The following is an 18,513-nucleotide window of genomic DNA, read 5'->3' on the forward strand; positions in this document are numbered from 1 at the left end:
CCAGTAGTACTATCAATCGACGGCACATCGATGGCATTTCTTGATAAACGTTGTCCTCACTGTTACTCCTACAAGCAGCAGCAGATGAATGGTGAAGGTAAACAACAACAACAGCAACAAGGTTAGCGATACAACATGGAAGCTGGCGACATGAGCACAGGCTAGGCATTCAAATGCCGTGTGCGAAAGGGAAGCAGCGGCGGGCTAGAGTTCGCCGAGCAGAAGAATGAAAGAAAAAAAGGAACGAAAAATGGTCACGACATAAATCGGATGGGTCGGGGAGGTGGAGATGAAGGAGGATAACAACAGCAACAGCATCGACGGCGACGTCGATCGCCGGCGGATGAGCTGAGCCGTTTTTCCATCCGCCAGCCGGCCGGCCGGCCGCTGCGACGAGCACGTCGCGACAGGAAAGAAGATGTTTATTAGTTTTATTGACCATCGAACTGTCGAGCGTTCGGTGGTCAGTAGCACGAGAGAGTGGAGTTGGGGGCACGCCGCACAGACCTGAATTCCGGCCCCGTGAGTGTCCGCGGAAGATTAAGCGCCGCGGGGGCGCACATGAAGGTGCGCAGGGGATCGCGCCGGCGACCGATTGGCGGTGACGACGACGACGACGACGACGATGGCGCAGGCAGAAGAGTCCGTTAGGTTTTATTAGTTTGCAAATTGGAACCACAACCACCACCAGCAGCAGCAGCAGTAGCAACAGCAGCAACAGGAGAGGGCGCACGGTGGCGGTCATCGATTCACGAAATCCGTGGTCAAATTGATGGGGAGTGGGGCAACATCGGGGGCTAAGGAGTGTGAAAAGATGATCCTGGGGAAAGAGCCAATGCCATTGTTTTCATTGTTGCGATCATCGAGCGCACGGTTGATGCGGGCAGAGATCGTCAAAAACATTCCCAAAGGATCAACGGGTCAGCGATCACCTCGAGTCCCCCTCCCCCGGGTGGGAGTTGGGGCTGAAGATCAAGATTCTATTTGAACACCGGACCGGGACGCGACGCGCGGCGAAAAGACATTGTAAACGGGAATAGAATGGTCGTCGTTTGTGACAAACACTCTCTGTTCGTGCATTTTGATCGTTCTTCGGGTCCTGGGGCTTCCTGGGGTTGCAATGACATTCCTTAGCTCTCCGTCGGGCACCCCTCCCCGGGCACCTTGACCAACACCAGGCATCGAACAAAGATGAAAGATCTTACGATAATGGTGCAAGGACAGCGCAATTAATCATTGTTGGAAAAATCAAACCAAAAGCCTTGCTCCGGGTGCTGCTGCTGATCATCATCATCGAGGGCGCCATCTCGTGCTACTAGCGGTACGAGAACCTCCTATTCCTGGCGCACCCCACCACGCACACACACACATACGCGCGCGCGCGACGCAATCAATTATCTATCGGGACAGATTCGATATAAATATGTCATTCGTCATTCGAGATTCGTCAGCAGCCATGGTGTGAGGGTAAAGCGGCACGGCGCGGTGAGGCTAGGTGCACGGGTTGATTATTATTTCCCCCCCCCCCTTCTCTCTCCCTTAACCAGTGGCCAGCATTCTTCATTACCCCCGCCACGGACCCACTGGACGGACGATGTGCGAGCGGTTATGCAAAGCGGGCAACGATCGATCGATCGATCGCGAGCGAGCGAGTGACCGCAACGGGAGTAAAATACCGCATTCTGCGAGCATACGAGCATGGCCGGGACCACGGGCGACGGGAGGTGGTGGTGGTGGTGGCGGTGGTAGAGCGAACGCTGCGGCGAACCGAACCGAATGTCGCCTGGCGAAGACGTTGTCGTGCGAAAATCCATAACCCCCGCCGCGGCGAGCGCCGAGTCACCTGAGCGTGCGCATGCCGACGCTCGCTGGCCTGGCCTGGCCTGGCCTGGCCCGGGTCTCGATCGCCGGGAAGCAAAACATCATCATGATCATGCTGTTGACCGCGCCGCAGTTTCCTTGCTACACTTTCCCGCGGTTGCCCTGCTGCGCCTTTCCTATTTCTCTCTCTCTCTTTTTATATTTTATCTCTCTCTCTCTCTTTGTCTCTCTTTTTATCTCTCTCCCTCATTCTCTTTCTCTCTGTCGCTCACTGGCGGCGATACCCATTCCAGAGACAGAACGCTCGGTTCTGCCAGCGATCCAGCAGCGGCATTTATGAGCAGAGGAATGAGGCTGTACGAGGCCATGTGTGGCCGGTATTGCGGTGGACACGGGGAAGGGGAGGGGAGTAAACCGTTTGTCAGGTGAGAAGAATGCTCTTTCTTCGCTTGGAATATTTCCTGTTTATGGTCGTCGGACACACACACACACACATGTCGACGAGACCATGCGAACCCCAATCGTCGTATCCCGGATCGAAAGCAATGTTCGGCGTAGAGGAGCCTCGCGTTCACGGATCGTGTCCAAAAAGGGTGCCACCGTGCACTTATCCTGCCGTGCGGACGGAAGAAAAAAATGTCTAAAATCTTATATCGCAATCGTCGGGTTCGTCGCTTATCGAGCAAGTCTTTTGTACGATTTCGCCGTTGCTTCGCATTCGGGTCTCTCGCAGGCACTGGTAGGTGTGTGTGTGTGTGTGTGCGTCGCGTGCGCCACCACTACCACCAGCAGCAGCAGCATCTTGGGAAGGGGCTTCTCACTCACCACCACCGCCACCGTTCTTTCCATTCCGAAAGAAAAGCAACAGAAGAAAAAAACAGACGAACAAAAACCTCACCGAGTGGTGGCGAGTGAAGGAAAAAAAAACAGATCAAGAGTGATCACAACGGTATCTCGTCTCACCATTCCAGGTGCGTCTGCATGCCGAGAGAACTAGGAAGAGAGACAGAGAGAGCGCCCGGGTGCACGAGAATCGAGAGAAACGCTCGGGAAAAAGGGAGTCTCCGGTGGCTCAACTCGGCACTCAGTCCGTAGTCGATCGCAGGAAGTTGATCCGTGCGCGAGCACCACCCGTGCGTCCGTCGAAAGGTGCGTTCGATCCTCGTTCGAACGGTTTCCTCCCTCTCCTACGGCCCCGCGTCCCTCGGTTTCTATTCCTGCCATCCATTGTGACCACCGTTGTGTTTGTTTGTTTGTTTGCTCGGTTTGTGGTACGTGAAAGCATCCTCAACTCACTTGGTTCGCTCCAGTTACAGCACGCACGGTTTATGGGGGGGTTTGGATAGTGCTGGTGTGCTGGAGTGCTGGTGGAAAAAGGGAAAAACATCCATCGTGTCCCTCGTCAGCGGGAAAAGCGGACGAGCGGTCTAGTGTCCCCGTCGTTCGGAGCAGGTTTTGCGTACGTGTCCCCGAGAAGTGGGCGCAGGAAGGAAGGAAGGAAGGGTGGGAGGGTGGGAGGCCCGGGTCCAGGCCCGGGATCCCGAAAGCGCAGACCAACAGCAGCAGCAGCAGCAGCATTGACGTTTGCCACTTTGCTTCGGGGCAGGAATCGTTGTTCGTCGTCGCATCCGTTACGAGGAGAGGCTCCAACGAACGTTGTGCGCGTATGTGTATGTGAGGGGCGCGCGATCTTCGGAATCGGATCGCAGGCGCAGAAGCGAAACCAACACCAACCGGACCCCGCTCCGTACCTGTGCGCGAGTGTGCGAGTATGTGTGTGCGAGTGTTGGTGCGTTGAGCCCAATTCTGAGTGGATTGTTATTTTCTTTTTTCCCTTTTTTCCCCCGTTCGCCTCCGTCGTGCATCCCAATGGCCCCTTTGGCCTCGCTTCTCCGCACCACATTCCATTGCGTTATGCTGCTGTTGCTGATGCTGCTGCTGCCGGTCGTCCTATGCTGGTGTGACTTGTCACCATGGGATTTGACACGCCAGTGCTATGCTATTGTTGGTTTCGCTTTGTTGTACGATGCTACGGTATGCATGCTGCAGCATAAATGAGATAAAATGCAATGACAAACTATGGGCCGATGAGAGCAATCCCGATGCAGATCATAAATATCGTGCAACGAATGTTAACGGCAAAAGCATCGGCTGTACTTCTCGGCCATTCGCCCCTTTTTGACTTTTTCTCAGTAGATGTCAACGTGATCATTTCTTCTGCTAACGAAATGGCCCCTTTGCCTTGCGAGTAGCACCACCAAAAAGGAATGTGGATTGCGAGTAGATCTTTTATTTCAATCGAGTGTTGCTCGAAATGCGATCATTTGCATCCCGCAGCTGCTCACTGCTGTTAGTTGTCGCATTTCACTCGAACACACGCACGCACGCACGCACGCACGCACGCACGCAAGAGAAACGATCTCGCTCGCCCCACAACAAAAACAAAAGCAAAAAGCCCTTCGCGAGGGCGCGAGACCGAAAGCGAGTGAGTGAGTGAGTGAGTGAGAAGTGCGAGTGAGAGAATCGCGATCGCGATCGTGAGGAGAAAGATCGCAAGAAAGTGCGTGCTCGATCGACGACCAAAACCCCGCACCGGCCACCGCGTCTCACCGCGGCTCTCCTCCTCGCGGCTATGCTCTCCGCGCGTAGTAGTACGTTGCGCCTTGACCGGAGAATGCCGCTGCTAGTGGTGGTGTTGGTAGTGGCCACCGAATGGATGCGTGTGTGCGTGTGCCTGTGTGTGTGTGTGTGTGGCTCAGGTGGCGATGCTAATCATCGCGATCGTCCCCCCGGTCAGCGGCGGTGGCGGCTGCTGCTGGTGCCACTTCCCTTTTCGCATACCACGAACGAACATTGGAGCTGGCGATCCGCGCATCATTCTCCTAGTGAGCACAATTAATCAACACATGAAATTGTGTTCTCCCTTTCCTAATGTCTATTATTGCAGCAGTGTAGCAGCCGTAGTCGAAGTAGCCTGACGCTAGACAACCGGCCAACCGCATATGCGTCTCTGCATGTTGTTCGCCATATTTAGGTGACTACTTCTCGTGTCTGGCGGTGTGAGGTGTGTGTACGAGCGGCAGGTGTTAGGGGAAAAAAAGGCGTAGAAAGTGGAGTTCGCTTCTTGTGTTCGCTCGTGTGCTGATGGCCACCGGTGGTTCGCCAGGTCCGGCCCTCGGATCTCGGGTGCGCTAGACGAGATCCTAAATTACGAAGAAGATTTGAATTTGTTCCAATCGATGTGAATCGGGTGTGTCTCTGTTTGCGTGTACGGATGTGTGTGTGCATTCAAATCAGATTGAGCAGAGCTGGGAAATTGTTGGAAAATACGTGGAAAACAACGCGATTATCAGTATCAACTATCATCACGGACCAGACGCGGAAGCAGAAGGTAAGTTACTTTTGAAGAAACCCAAGCAACCACATTGCTCACAGCGTTACTGAGATGCATGCATGGAACTCCGTTGCACAAATATGCGAAATCATTCAAATTGAAAAGCGAAACAAGCAGCAAGGAAGCTCCAACTGTGAAGAGGAATGTGAAGATGCACTGTTGTAGGGTTTAATTATAAACGCACCTCAAGCTTATCTTAAACACGGTAAACTTCATGTCACTCTTGTTAATGTCCCGGCGCGTCTCGTGGGCGGCGAAAGCCCCCCCCCCCTCCCCTTCCTTCTACCCGTAGCCGCTCCACACCACGATAAAATCGCTGGCGACGAGCACGAAATCGGAATGCGCGGAAAAAGGTGCCAACCTCCCATCGTTTAAATAATTTAAGGCTCCGAGACCACTCTACTACCGGGCGGTGTGAGGGATCGCGTCGCCACCGCACACAGCAGGAGCGCACCAGCGGATCCTGTGGAGCGCATCTGCCTCTCCCCCCTCCCCCATCCTATTTCTTGGTCTGATGCGTCAGCTTCTGTTGCTGTGTTCGGTGCTCCCGAGTGGGCTTAGTGGCCCACGCACTGGCCCTCAGTGACAGAAGCGTGCGCCAACCAACTCCAAGCGCGCGGCCGTCGGATCGTACATTAGTCAATGGCAATATGGCAGAGCGACAAAGAGATGCGACGCGACGCGACCGCACGATACGCGTCTTTTCCTTCCCAAATCCTTCACGCCGCCGCCAATTGCCGTTTAAAAATGGCGCGCGCTTTTTGGCAGATTTTTCCTCGAGATTTCGCGAAGGACCCGCTCCCCCGTCGAAATGAATCCTCCCGACCCGGTATCAAGGGTAGGGTCTTAATGGACACACAGTGGCGCACAGGCGTAAGCTTGATTGCACTTGAAACAGCACTTGGAATGTGGCAGTTCTGAGGCAAAACTGAGATAAAAAAAAGGGAAGGAAATCTTCATTAACATAAGCCGCTACCAGCCGCTGGCTGATGGAATGTTTGGTCATTTTTTTGGTGAACTTTCGGGAATGGATGGATTATGGATGGTGATTCCAAAAAAAAAACCAATAGGAAGCAGAAAACTGTCGTGGAGAGAGGACAACGACAACAGGGACAGTGACTCATTCTGCGCCAAATGATCTTCATTGATTATCCCCCCTAATTGCGACTCAATTTAGAGGATCGCACACGCGGCGCAAGGTGTTGTTCGCAATTAATTGGACTCGATTCGGACAGACCAGAACAGAACGACGACTTTGGACGACCAAAAGGCCACCTCCGTCAACAACCTCCATTTCCTTCACCGGATCGGATCGTTAAAAGATCGCTCGCGCTCTCGTTAGTCAAATCCGCAATATCCTGTGCTGACCCGGACCCGGTCAGCGGTGCCACGACTGGTGGTGAAGACTGTTTTTGGCCACACTAAGACACACACTTCCCATTCTTGGCACATTTCACTTTCAAAGTCCGAGACCTAGAACGGCAGCAGCAGCGAGAAGCTGAAGCGAAAAACCGGATGCGAATCGTTTCGAGCGAATTGTCTTGGCTCTCGGTGTGGTTTCGGTTCTTCCTGACCCTCCATGGGTTTACCTCCCTCCATACCCCCTACCCCTAAACAGAGTGGCATCTTCCGCTCGTTTCGGGCACGGCTTAATTGGGTGCGATAAAGTTAAAGCGAGGGACGGCCAGAACTCGTCCCGGTGTACAGGACAGCCGCGCAGTCGTTGTTAAGCCGCACTGTTCATTGTCGCAAGGCGTTCGCGTTCCCTTTTCCGCCGTCGTTTCGGATTGGTTCGAAGCGAATCAATTCGTTCGCTCGTTCGACCTCCAGTGATTCAATCGTAGTCACGGCGATCGGCGATCGGACCATGTTGCCAACGCGCTACCCAGGATATTCACTAGATGTCGCAAGTGATTTACCTTCTTCTATCGCTTGGTTGCTACTAGCATGCCGAAAAAGCTTTGTCGCTGCGAGGAGGATCGCATGAGATCGCTCACCGAGTGGGCAAAAATAACAAATAATAAGATCACGGATTATGGGCGATGCTCGACCCGATCGCCTTTCTCTCCGGTGGCCAGTACACTCGGTCGGGCCAGGTACTACGCCCGTCTTGCCGTAAACACGATGGCCACACACTCTTGCGCGCAGTCAAGGTAAACCGCCACAGCGACCGCCGCTCTTGCTGCGATCGGATCTTGCAGTTCACAAGAGATCGGGCGTAAGTGACAGTTCAGGTCATCGCTACCACCACCACTACCACCACCAGGAGCGTTGGGCAGGAGCAGCTTCCCCTTCAAGCGTGCTCCAAGAGAAAAGAGCTCATCACGGCTCCTTCGATCGCGTCAGGCGATCGAATCCGTGCGGTAGTCGTTCCGTTCCGTTCCGTGGAGGTTCTTTGCGGTCTGGGCGGAATGGCGACGACGAAATGGCGGCAACATTGTTGCCGGACCATCGTTCGAACCGATACTGGTACGGAGGACAACGACGACGCCGGCGACAACGAGGCAGAACATGACATGCTCTGCATGTTCGGCCTTTCGGCTCTGCGCTCCGCAACAGCAACAGCAACTCCTGTTGCAACCGCTACCCCGTCGGACCACCCAATCGTCCAGGAGTCCAGACCGCTGGAGCCGGAGCCGGAGCCGGAGCGTCGAGGGCCTTCCTTTTTGACTATTTATGGATTATAATTTATGATCTCACGATGGTCCACGGTACCGCGCGCACCGCGGTTTGTTCAGACGACGATGGCGGGACGTGCTGCCGCAGCTAAGTAGCGGATTTCGGGAAAGGTTATCCTCCAGATTGTTGTCGATGCAGACGGCGGCACAACCAAGGCCGGCGGAGAATGAAGCAGGCAGAGAATGGAATGTGATAAGATTGTCACGAGTTTCAAGTAGAAGATGTTTAAAGTAGGTAATTACAGTAGTCGTTGTTTCTATTGATCGCTCCATACAAAGAAATGATACGAAGAAGTCAACAATGGAAGTGCTCTGCATGAAAGGTGGCTTAATGCGTACCGAAGAAAAAAAAACGCTCCTTAAAGAACCGACCAGGATTATCCAATTCTTGTCCTCCGTTCTCCCGATCTAGATGGGATTTTTTTCCCCCTCTTCAATCCTCCAAATTCCGTCCCAAATTGTGGTCACCTGACGGTGCATTAATCACGCGCCCAAACCTCTCGACGTAAAGCGCGTTTCTCACAATAAAACCGGCATTAGTCATGCTGCTCCGAGTCACCGGAGTCACCTCCGGACGACTCGACCCGTTCTGCGATCGATTGCGCTTCGTCAGTTATTTAAATTACCCCCCGAAAAGAGCGTCCGCGAGAGTAGAGAGCAGCTTATTGAAGGGTACAATATGTTCATGTTGTGCTCTCTGACCACAACAGGCTCGCTGGCTGGTTGGCTGGATGGCTATTGTGTGCCGACGGTGACGGTGAGGAATCGCTTTTGAAATCGGGAATCACGGGATGCACCCAGAGCGCCCCGTTTTTGGGTAATTTTGAATGACTTCATATCGCACACAGCGTTGCGAGGACGTTAAGAAGAAAGAAAGAAAAAACGATCTCCTTTTACCCCTTCATTAGACCATTGCATTCACTTCACGTCCTCATCGTCCTCATCGTCGTCGAGGTGAAGGAATTTTGTGGCGCAACGAACACAACAAAAAAAAGGCCGAAAAATGGGATTCCGCTTGGTGCGGAATGAATGGAAAGCCATTCAGGGGACTCGCGCACCACCCACGCGCACGCGCGCCCAGGTCACAAATCGCGATTTTTACACATTTTTTGACGGTATCCTTCCTCACCGGTACCCCCAAGCACCATTTGGCTTCAATTGGTCCCGACATCAATCAATCCACCGAATGTCCAACCCAACCGCCCTCCCGAGGAGCGGAGAGAGGCAAGGAAGGGTGCCCGGCCCGGCCCCGCCCCGCTGTTGTGCATCAATCTTTTCCGCACTTTTTTTGCGATCAATCTGTAGCTGTGTGCAGAAAGCTCGAGTGCAACAACCCGCCTCCCCCATCCGCTATGGAAGGATTAAACAACCAAACCATTAAGAGAGAGAGAGAGAGGAGAGAGAGAGAGCGAGGAAGAGAGGGCACGCGAGGGGCGATGGTGAGAAGTCCAGCGGTGTTTTTGGCGGGTTCCCAAAATCCATCCATCGGGGAGTGGTGGTGGTGATGGTGGTGCTGCAGGTCGCAGGGGCGTTTGTTACTTTCTGTAAAATAAATGACCTGTCAGAGGTCCGCTGGAGCTCATCAGAGCCGTCAGAATCTCTTCCATCAACGATCGTTTCTCGATCTCGTGGCGATGTGTCCCAGTCCCAAAATGTTTGAACGACGTTTTATCGAAATGTCTCGAATGGTGAAGGGGAAGAGGTATATAAAGAGAGAGAGAGGGAATGTTGCTGCCAGCAACCTGCTGCTGCTGCTGCTGCTGAAGCGATTGCAATGGCCGCCTCGGGCACCAGGCGCTCATTACTCATAAGTCATTTGCAGCTGCATTCATCTCCGGAATGGGAGTGACGGAGGGCGAGGTGCGGGGTCCGGGGGGGAGGAGGAGTGATCTGTGTTGCGTGTTGTCCAACCAGAACGTTCCCTTCCCCCCCCCCCCGCTCCACCTCCTCCCCAAAGAGAAGGTCTCATTCGCCGATAGCGATCGCAACGCAACGCAAAGTAGCTCCATGCGTCAGCGATGACTTGGAAGTAAAAAGGGCATTGTCCATGCCCCCGTGTGTGTGTGTGTGCTCCTCTTAGCGCATCCGCGACGAGAAGGAGGAGATTGCTGTCATTGAATGGAATGTTGGTCCTAGCCGTGCGCGCCGCCCATCGGTTCTTATCCTTTCTCACACTCCATTCACTCCTCGATCGCCGCCACCGCCACCGCCGCCGCTGCCATCACGCACTCGCTATCTCACGCGCCCTGCGTGTGTGTGTGTGTGTGACAGTGAGCGGAACCATTTTTGAAAAATTAACTTAAGAAGCACAAGCAGCCGCCGCCAACATTGCCGCCGCCGCCGGAGCATAAATCTGTCGAATCGCAATGTGGCGGCGTTTAGGCTCTAGGACCGACGGCGGGAAGGAGGACGACGACGAACGGCGATCGCGAAATCTCCGAATCTGCGCCGCTCGGTGCCGGGCAGAGCGCGTGCTTAATTCCAACTCATCATCATGGTGCTGATTGCGCAATGCGCTCGCGATGACAGCCTTTCCTCCCTCCCCTGTGCACACCCTCCCCCCAAATGAGAGGATGACCGCGAGGAACGATTTGGACTGTTTTTTTTTTTGTTTTTTAATATTCGGAGCCCGCACAACCGACCAGAAACCATCCATTACCGGAATATTTAAGGAGAAACAGTTCGAGCTCGGAACGCATCCCTTTTACGCACGCATTGCATGCTAGCCAGCCAGCCAGCCAGCCAGCCAACTCCAGCCGGGAAAGGGCATAAGATTTGTCCGATTTTAAGTAATTGATGAGTCCCGAATCGAAGGCCGTCTGTCGAATTGCCGATTGGCGGTCGATTTGCCGGCCCCAAAGCATAAAGCGGATGGCCACAAGTTATGAGTCGGGCGCATGAAAAATTAGCGACGTGTTAATAACTCTTCCAGCAGTCGGAGTGGACCAGAGAGCGAGAATTGATAAAATGAAATATTCCAACTAAACATGACACATCTCGTGGCGCGCGCTGCTGGCGCTCGCCCTTCTATTCCGAATGCGATTGTTCTCGCTGTTGTTTACTGGCAGGCGGCGGCCGCTCGCTGTTGGTTCGTTTTTTTGGTTTTTGGTCAGCATAATAACCACCTTCTGCGTATAGCATGGTGGTGTGCAATTGATAGTGGAACACATTCCAAAGTGGAAGGGCAAACACCACCACCCAGAAGGCATTCCATTCCAAAAAGGATGCACTTTCACACCAGGCCATGCAGTCCCCCTCCTCTCCTCTCCAACACCACAAGCGAACCCGTTAGAGCGAGGAACGTGAGGTGCAGCGCAGCATAACGAAGCAAATGAAACGAAACGGAACGGAACCGGAGCCGGAGCCGGCGGCAATGGTGAGATGCCATTTCAGAACGGGGCAATAATTAACTGCCTCGCGGGGCATCCCTTTTTAAGCAGATGCTAATGGGTTTTCATGGGCACAAACTGCCGAGGAGCATAATGAGCGCGCTCGATGTGACATTCACCATGAAATGGAAGAAAAATGAGGTTCGTGCGGGGGGGCAGCGGAATGATTACAATTGTTTGCATATCGTTCAGCAATGCAAGCCTCTGCTGCAAGGGTTGAGTGGAGTAATAAACCTGAACAGTTTAATCAACAGATCGAGGTCTAATTTCATCTAAATGGCAAAGGCATCGTTTCTTGGTGAAGATAATCTTCCTTTTGTGCCTGGAACGGCTTAGAAAATGTTACAATTGGACCTCACATCGACGATTGTTTAAAGATCGCAACTCAAAGAAACAGGCTCTTTCATACTAATGAAGAATTTCAAACTACTGAAACGACTGAAACGCTATTGTTAAGTCTTTTAAACTAAGTAAAATGACGAAATGAAATGAATTACTGTTTACTGAACTCGTACACGAACGCAATTACAATTAACACTCTTTTTGACAGTTTTTAGCAGTGAAGCTGCATTCATGTATTGGAACCTTTGGAGTATTATTATTCATTATTATTATTAATGCATTTGACTACTTCTTCCCTCTCTTTCTATTTCTGTTGCTTTTCCTGCAAGCACAATCCGCCGCAAGTTTCAATTAGTTTATTAATTAAAATTACAACAAACGGCAAAGCTATGAAACAATCGCCGAGCTGACTAATTTCGTGACAATTCCCTCTGCAGCGAGCAAATCATAGGCAAACACACATTGCCATATACAAAGCCCAACATTCCTACCCCCTCCTTCGCCGCGAGTCGGACGAAGATATTGCCTCACTCTTCAGCGTACCTGAAATAATATGCAATTAAGGCAATTTTGGGTCACGAAAAATCCAAAGTCTCCGCCACGCCATGCCACGGTGCCCTTTGCTTTGGGCCCCCTCTCTCCCGGCCTCCTGATTGATCCTCAGTAATTCGTGACGTCTTACCCCCGGCCGCCTATGTTTGCGGCTAATCACGAATTGCGCCATGTGTATTATGTGCATGTGATTGTCTCGTGAGCAAGAAAAAGAACGAACGAAACAAACAGTGAGCGACGAACGGACCGCGGAACGGAATGGAGCGCGGAACGGAATAAATATATTATTAAGCTCGCGGTGCGCGATTCCTTGCGCGAGGGGCTTGTCGTCATGAATTTGTCAGCGTGTCATGTATGGGTGGTGATCGCGCGGCCGCCCCAAACCCCAGACGAGATCGATGGGTGGCCGAGGACGACGACGACGACGAGGAGGAGGAGCTGGTGGTTTGATGCTAATTAAAAGCGATTCCATTATGAAAAGCGACGGAGCCATGGCGGGAGGGAGAGGGAGGTGGTGGAACAAAAGCGACGAGCGGCGACGGCGGCGGCGGCAGCGAATTGCCGTGAGGATTGAAATTGAAAGTGACTAAACTGTGCGACCGATGGTGACGTGGTGGCCAGGGGGAGGCGGCGAGTCTAGTGTTTGCCCCACAAAAAAGCCAACATTCAAAGGACCACACACACACACACACACACAGACACAGCCTCCGTTTAGCGCTAAAGCAAATAAATGGCAAACCAGAGTGCCAGGTGCTGCCTCTCGTTGCACTGGATGCCTTTCGGTGGCTTTCAAATCGTTGGCTGGTTGGTTGGTTGGTTGGTTGGCGAGACATTCCGACGCAACAAAGGCTCGATGAGATCACCTCACTTTAACCAGGGGAGGGGGGTTGGTGGACCGTCGGTTTGGAGGACAGGAAAGATCCCCAGATGCGATGTAACCGAACCTATGAACGCGCTTCGCAAAAAACAGAAAGATCGCGATCGTGATAGACGGCGCGGCAGGCGTAAACAAATATCACTCCCTCCCTCCCCACCCACCGGGTCACCAGTGGGAGCCAGGGTTGAGGCGTGTATTCACCCGGTCCACCGTGGTCCTATTGGTCCATCGCGGATCGCGCATTGATACCCAATACCGACCAACGGCTCTTTGGGCCGCCGCCGAGACCAAGATGATCTTTTTGCGCGCGGCAAACCCGGAGCGAGGCGGGGAAGCGAGGGTTGTTGCGGTTGCGACACGACGAGTCACTGACGGAGGGGGGGAGGGGGATGGGAATGCCATACAATCATCAGCAGCCTAGGCAGTCCAATCGTGTAACCGAATGTACTCGCTGATTCGTGCATTTGCATGAATCTACTAAAAATGTTTTGCTTCTTCTTCTTCTTTCTCCTCCTTTCGGGGTCCTTTAAAGCCCTTCTTGGGATGATGGAGGGGGAGAGGGGATGGTTTAAGATGAAAGTGACTCAATCCCCGGGTGGAGGTGAAATAATGATGTTTGCTTTTAATGAAAGGAAAACAGAGCCACAACAGCACACAACAGTGCTGCCGCCGCCGCCGCCGTTGCCGCCACCGAGATCCGTTGGCGTCTAATGTTTCCATTTTTCATTCGCCTTCACCCCACCCCAACGCCCGCCCGGCCAACCCGGCTGCTGCATTATGTTTTCGCCAACCGTGGGGGGCCGACAGTACCACGACGAAGAGGATGGCTGGTGAGGGCGGGTGGGGGGCAAGCAGCATAAACTTTCGCTTTCGCCCTGAAGGAGTGGCGCCCGCTAGTTGGTGGCAGCAAGTTATGCAACCAGCAATGTTGGTGCACAGGATTTGCAGCCAGCCAGCCAGCAGACACCCCCGGACCAAGGATCTACATAGCAGGCGATCATGGGTGCTGGTGGTGGTGGTGGAGCAAACGGAGTCAGCGACGACGACGTTTGACGGTTGCTTGTCAGGCGAACTAATTGGACAGCATTTCTCGGTTTCAGCACGAGGAACGACAAGGCGTGGGGGGAGGGGGGCGCCTTCTCCCCCTCCGCCACCCTTTTTCGGTAGTTATAAATGTGATTATCTTAATTCGCTACACAAAATGGCCTCGCTATGGCCCCGGGGTGACCGTTTGGCGGTGGTAGGGGGGGGGAGGAAGGGGGGGTGGAAATGGAGGCCGGAGCGGGGGTTTCGCTTGGCGTCTTACGGGCGGTAAATGGGACAGCTTTTCCGCGGTCTAACGGCAGCCGCCTGGTGTACTATCAATTAAATTAACCCGTGAAATCAGCTGTTTCTGCTCGCCCAAGCAGTCCAACACACACACACATACACAAACGAATGCATTAAAAAAATTAATTAGATCATCAAATTGAACAAGTTTCAATGAACATACATGGCATGCACCGTGGTAGAAGGGACATAAAGCTATGCTTTAATATACAGTACGGTGCACTACTTTACTTACTTATTCGATGCTACAAGCGACCATTTTAAGAAAGATTCTTCGTTCTTAGAATCAATGCCGATAGCGTCACTCCATCACAATTTGGGTCCCACGACGCTTTCGCTGCCTATCCGAAACACTTAAAAACACTTTTGAAGGTTTAGTAAAACAACTTTCTAACGAAACTCATAGAACTAAACAGATACAACAAAAACAGCAACCGCACAGAAAAAGAACACTTTTAAAACTCCGTTCGTGACTTGAGCAATGTCTACTATGTCGTTTTTAGCTGCGTAGCACACCTTGCTCCGAGCGCATTCAATCAAACTAGTAGGCATGCTTGTTATTGCTACATACCGTTGAGCATAGCAACCTTCCCTGTCGCCGCCGAAAAGCATTTTGCAAAAAGACTTCCTTCGACTTCTCGACTGGACTTCACTTTCTGCATCGAACCGTTTCAATCACTTCTACCATCAACAGATCAACAGATTGAGTCATAAAATTCCCGGTCACCCCCCCACCCCCGGATGGTTTCCGCCCCCATCAACATCGCCCTTAACTTCATCATCGCATCGCAAATCAACGCTTGTAACGCTCACTTATCCGGTCAATTTTCGCCTGGCCTAACCCCGGGTAACCACCCCTCTAACCTGGCTTCCGCTTGCTTCCGCCGAGCGGCCAGCACAGCGGGAATTCCTCATGACATTTCACCATTCCCTGCTACAAACCGAATGCATCGTCGACGTCGTCGTCGTCGTGGTCGTCAGAATGGCTCCACGAATGACATTTATGTTGGCGCGTTATGCAAATAAAAGTGTGTCCCGGGGAGGGATGGCAGGATGAAAATGTTGATGCTCCTTTCCCCGCCCTCTCTTCCTCCTGCTGTTGGTGCTTCCTTCCCCCCCCCCCTCCCCGTCCCCACCGTTTCGTGCACTACTTTCCATTCGAGCGTCACAAACGAGTTGCTTCCCGTTTTTGTGCCCCTTCCCCGCTACCGACGGACACAAACGAACCGGTCCCTTCCGGTTTCCGGTTTTTGCAAAACATCACAACAGCAGCCAGCAGCAGCCAGCAGCCAGCAACAGCACACCCTTTCACCCTTTCACTGGCGCACCACGCCACGCCATCGGAAGCCATAAAAATTTGTTCAGCTTCGCATGCGCCGCGCCTCTCGCCTCGGGTTGGAGTAGTCGGGGCCCCGGACCCGGGCCCAGGCCCAGGCCGGCCAGGTTCACTTTTTGTTTTTGAACGGATTATGCTCCGTTAAGCACTTGGTTTACTGTCGTCGTCGTCGTCGTCGTCGTCGTCGGAGAGAAGGGCTCTCGTGACCTTTATCTGTTTTGTGAGTTTAATCAAATGCCTCATGTTCTGGTGTTCCTCCCCTCTCCCCCTCCTCCTGGCGGGAGTGCTAATGTGTGTCGACCTGTCGCCGTCCCCCGGCACCCCTTTCCCGACACTTTCTACCGCGTGCGGGGCACTTAAGGAACGGGGAAGCATATTTGGATTTTACGTAAACCCGGGTACGGGACCACCTGCCCTGCACAACGCGCCACAAGCCCTCCCAAGACGCTCCCAACCGGAGATCCAGGAGATACACTTTCACCTAAACGCTGGCGGGCGCTGGCGGGCCGGTTGCGACCGATGCCGATTCATAATTCATATCAGTTGGTAACCGGCAACCGGCAACCAGCAGCCGGCACCGGGGATCAAAACGATCCTCATCCCCATCTCGAACGGTCACTCTCCGTTCGGTCGAGGGGAAAATATCAAATACCGAAGCAGTGCATCACTATCACCGTCATCGTCACCGTCACCGTCACCGTCATCATCATCTTGGGCAAATAGTCTGGGAACGATAAGTCGGAGTCGCGGACGGATCGCGGCGCATTCGCACGAAGGCCTCGACATCACGACCTTTCGGCGCGCCGCCCAACCCTTCGCTCACGAGAGGGAGTGAGGGGAAGGGAGGTGACGTAAACGATGTGAAAGTGAAACGTTACGAAAATTAGACACTAGCTGGCAGCGGCGCCCGGGAATTGGTGACCAGTTCCTCGTAAGTTAATATTTACCTTTTTCGGACTGGGACGGGAGGAGGAGAAGGAGAAGCGAGGACGGACGGAGCGACGGAAGATTTACAACAAATTGTAATCAACGGCGATCGGCGATCATCGGGATGATAAATGTTGATTAAATCAAGCGGCTTCACGAGCTGATCGCGATCATGTCCCTCGGCCGGTCGATGGGTCGGTCGGTCTGGAGTGCGCCCCAATTCCCGGTTTCCCGGTCCATTTCGTTAACGGTTAGTTCGCGGGCCCTCGGAGATGCACGATTCGTGCAGGAAAACAAACGGTTAGTAGCCTGGAACGGGAGATAATATGTTGCAAGCGCTTTGGTGTGCAATACAAACATTTACTACTAGAGCTCTTGCTCGAGTCGATGCTGTTGATTTCACAAAGAAAACTCGTGGAAGTCATGGCAAGATGTGGCGATTGGCAACAATTTAATAAACTTGATCCTTGGTGGTGCTGCGGCAGGCGGCTGGTGTGTCACGGGGTCTTGGTTCAGCTGCTGGAATGCCACTTCTTTATGCTATTCTTTATGAAAGCAGCGGTCTAAGAGCATCGCCATCAGGCCAACGGGTGTCGTGAGATCCATTCGGCAAACGGATCGACGGACGGATATGTTTTGCAAACGGCGCTCGTCGGTGTTGATGGGAGTTGTTGAAAATGTAAAAACACCGTCGCCGTCGCCGTCGTCGTTGTTGTTGCATTCGCTTTCTCATTAAAGAAATAAAATACTTTACTTCAAGAGGGACCAACACTACTATCCAGCGGGCGGGGTAGGGGTTGAGGAGAATCGTAAACCTCTTGCACCGGAGAGGAGGAGGCCTCCTAGGGAGGGGGTATCGAGGGAATCGAGACCTAAGCGCCAACCAGCCCGGACCTCGGACCTCGTTTTTGCGCGAATAAAAATGAAATTAAAGCTCAAGCAACTCTTGCGTGGAACGCGCGTGTGTGTGTGTGTTTGTGTGTGCAAGGGAGAGAGAGAGAGATTGGAGTTTTATGAGCTCTTAATCCCCGTCGCCGCGCGCGCCTTGATATCCTTGGATGCCTCACATGCCAGCCTGCACCACTAATCCCACGCATGGCTGCTGCTGCTGTTGCTGCTATGAGTGCCGTATGCTGCGTGTTGCATCGATGCAAGTCGTTATGGACATCGGCGTCGCCAACCAGCCGGCCGGGGGTGTTATAAAAAAAACTGAATCTCTCTTTATGACAACCTCGGTGGTGGTGAGGCAAGAAGGGGAGTGGGAAGGATTTATTATATTTTTACAGAAAAGGGAAAACACATCGCCAATCATGTCGGTTGTGGCGCTGCTGCTCCTGCTGCTGCTGCTGTTTACGTACCCGTACGGACCGGATCCGAGACCCGAGAGAAGAACGTTTCGAAACATCCAGACCCAGATGGCGCACCAACAACAACAACAATTGCACATCCGCCGCCTGGGAGGTCATCAAACGTACAGTTTGTGCTCACAAAGCTGCTTATCACCGGACGTATCGAATCCAAATTGCGTGTGTGTGTGTCGTGGTGGAGCTTCTAACATTCCAATCTTTGCTCGGGCAATTTGAATTAAGCAGTATAACCCAATAGACCTCACACCTTGGAACGGATTATCCCGGATCTCCGGATCTTTGGTACCATGTGCCGGTGCAGATTGGTGCGACCAATCCACCACCAAGGTGGCCACCACCACCACCATTACCTCGACTCGCCTCACCTTCGTTGCGAGTTAAAAACATAAAAAATAAATAAATAACCACCCATAATGACACGCCTTGAGGTCGTCCGGCACCTCGGAATACTCGGAGCCCCATCTGCGGAGTGTGGAAAGGGGGAGGCGAATCGGATGGATT

The 18,513-nt window shown here is 52.9% G+C and overlaps 1 protein-coding gene across 4 annotated transcripts in view; it reads left to right on the forward strand.

Annotated features, from left to right (window-relative positions):
• The first annotated feature begins 2,923 nt into the window (after window positions 1-2,923).
• The window catches only part of LOC125952715 (uncharacterized), a 63,484-nt gene continuing 47,894 nt past the window's right edge, over window positions 2,924-18,513 (forward strand). For 2 of the 4 annotated variants that reach the window (XM_049682373.1, XM_049682377.1), the window contains exons 1-2: window positions 2,931-3,092; window positions 4,769-5,212. The gene's annotated coding sequence lies outside the window, so the exon portion shown is untranslated. Of the gene's footprint in view, window positions 3,281-4,768; window positions 5,213-18,513 lie in introns of all 4 variants that reach the window. The other 2 variants (XM_049682376.1, XM_049682375.1) reach the window with 2 other exon arrangements.

This window comes from Anopheles darlingi, chromosome 2, assembly GCF_943734745.1.
Source record: "Anopheles darlingi chromosome 2, idAnoDarlMG_H_01, whole genome shotgun sequence".
Classification (NCBI taxonomy): domain Eukaryota; kingdom Metazoa; phylum Arthropoda; class Insecta; order Diptera; family Culicidae; genus Anopheles; species Anopheles darlingi.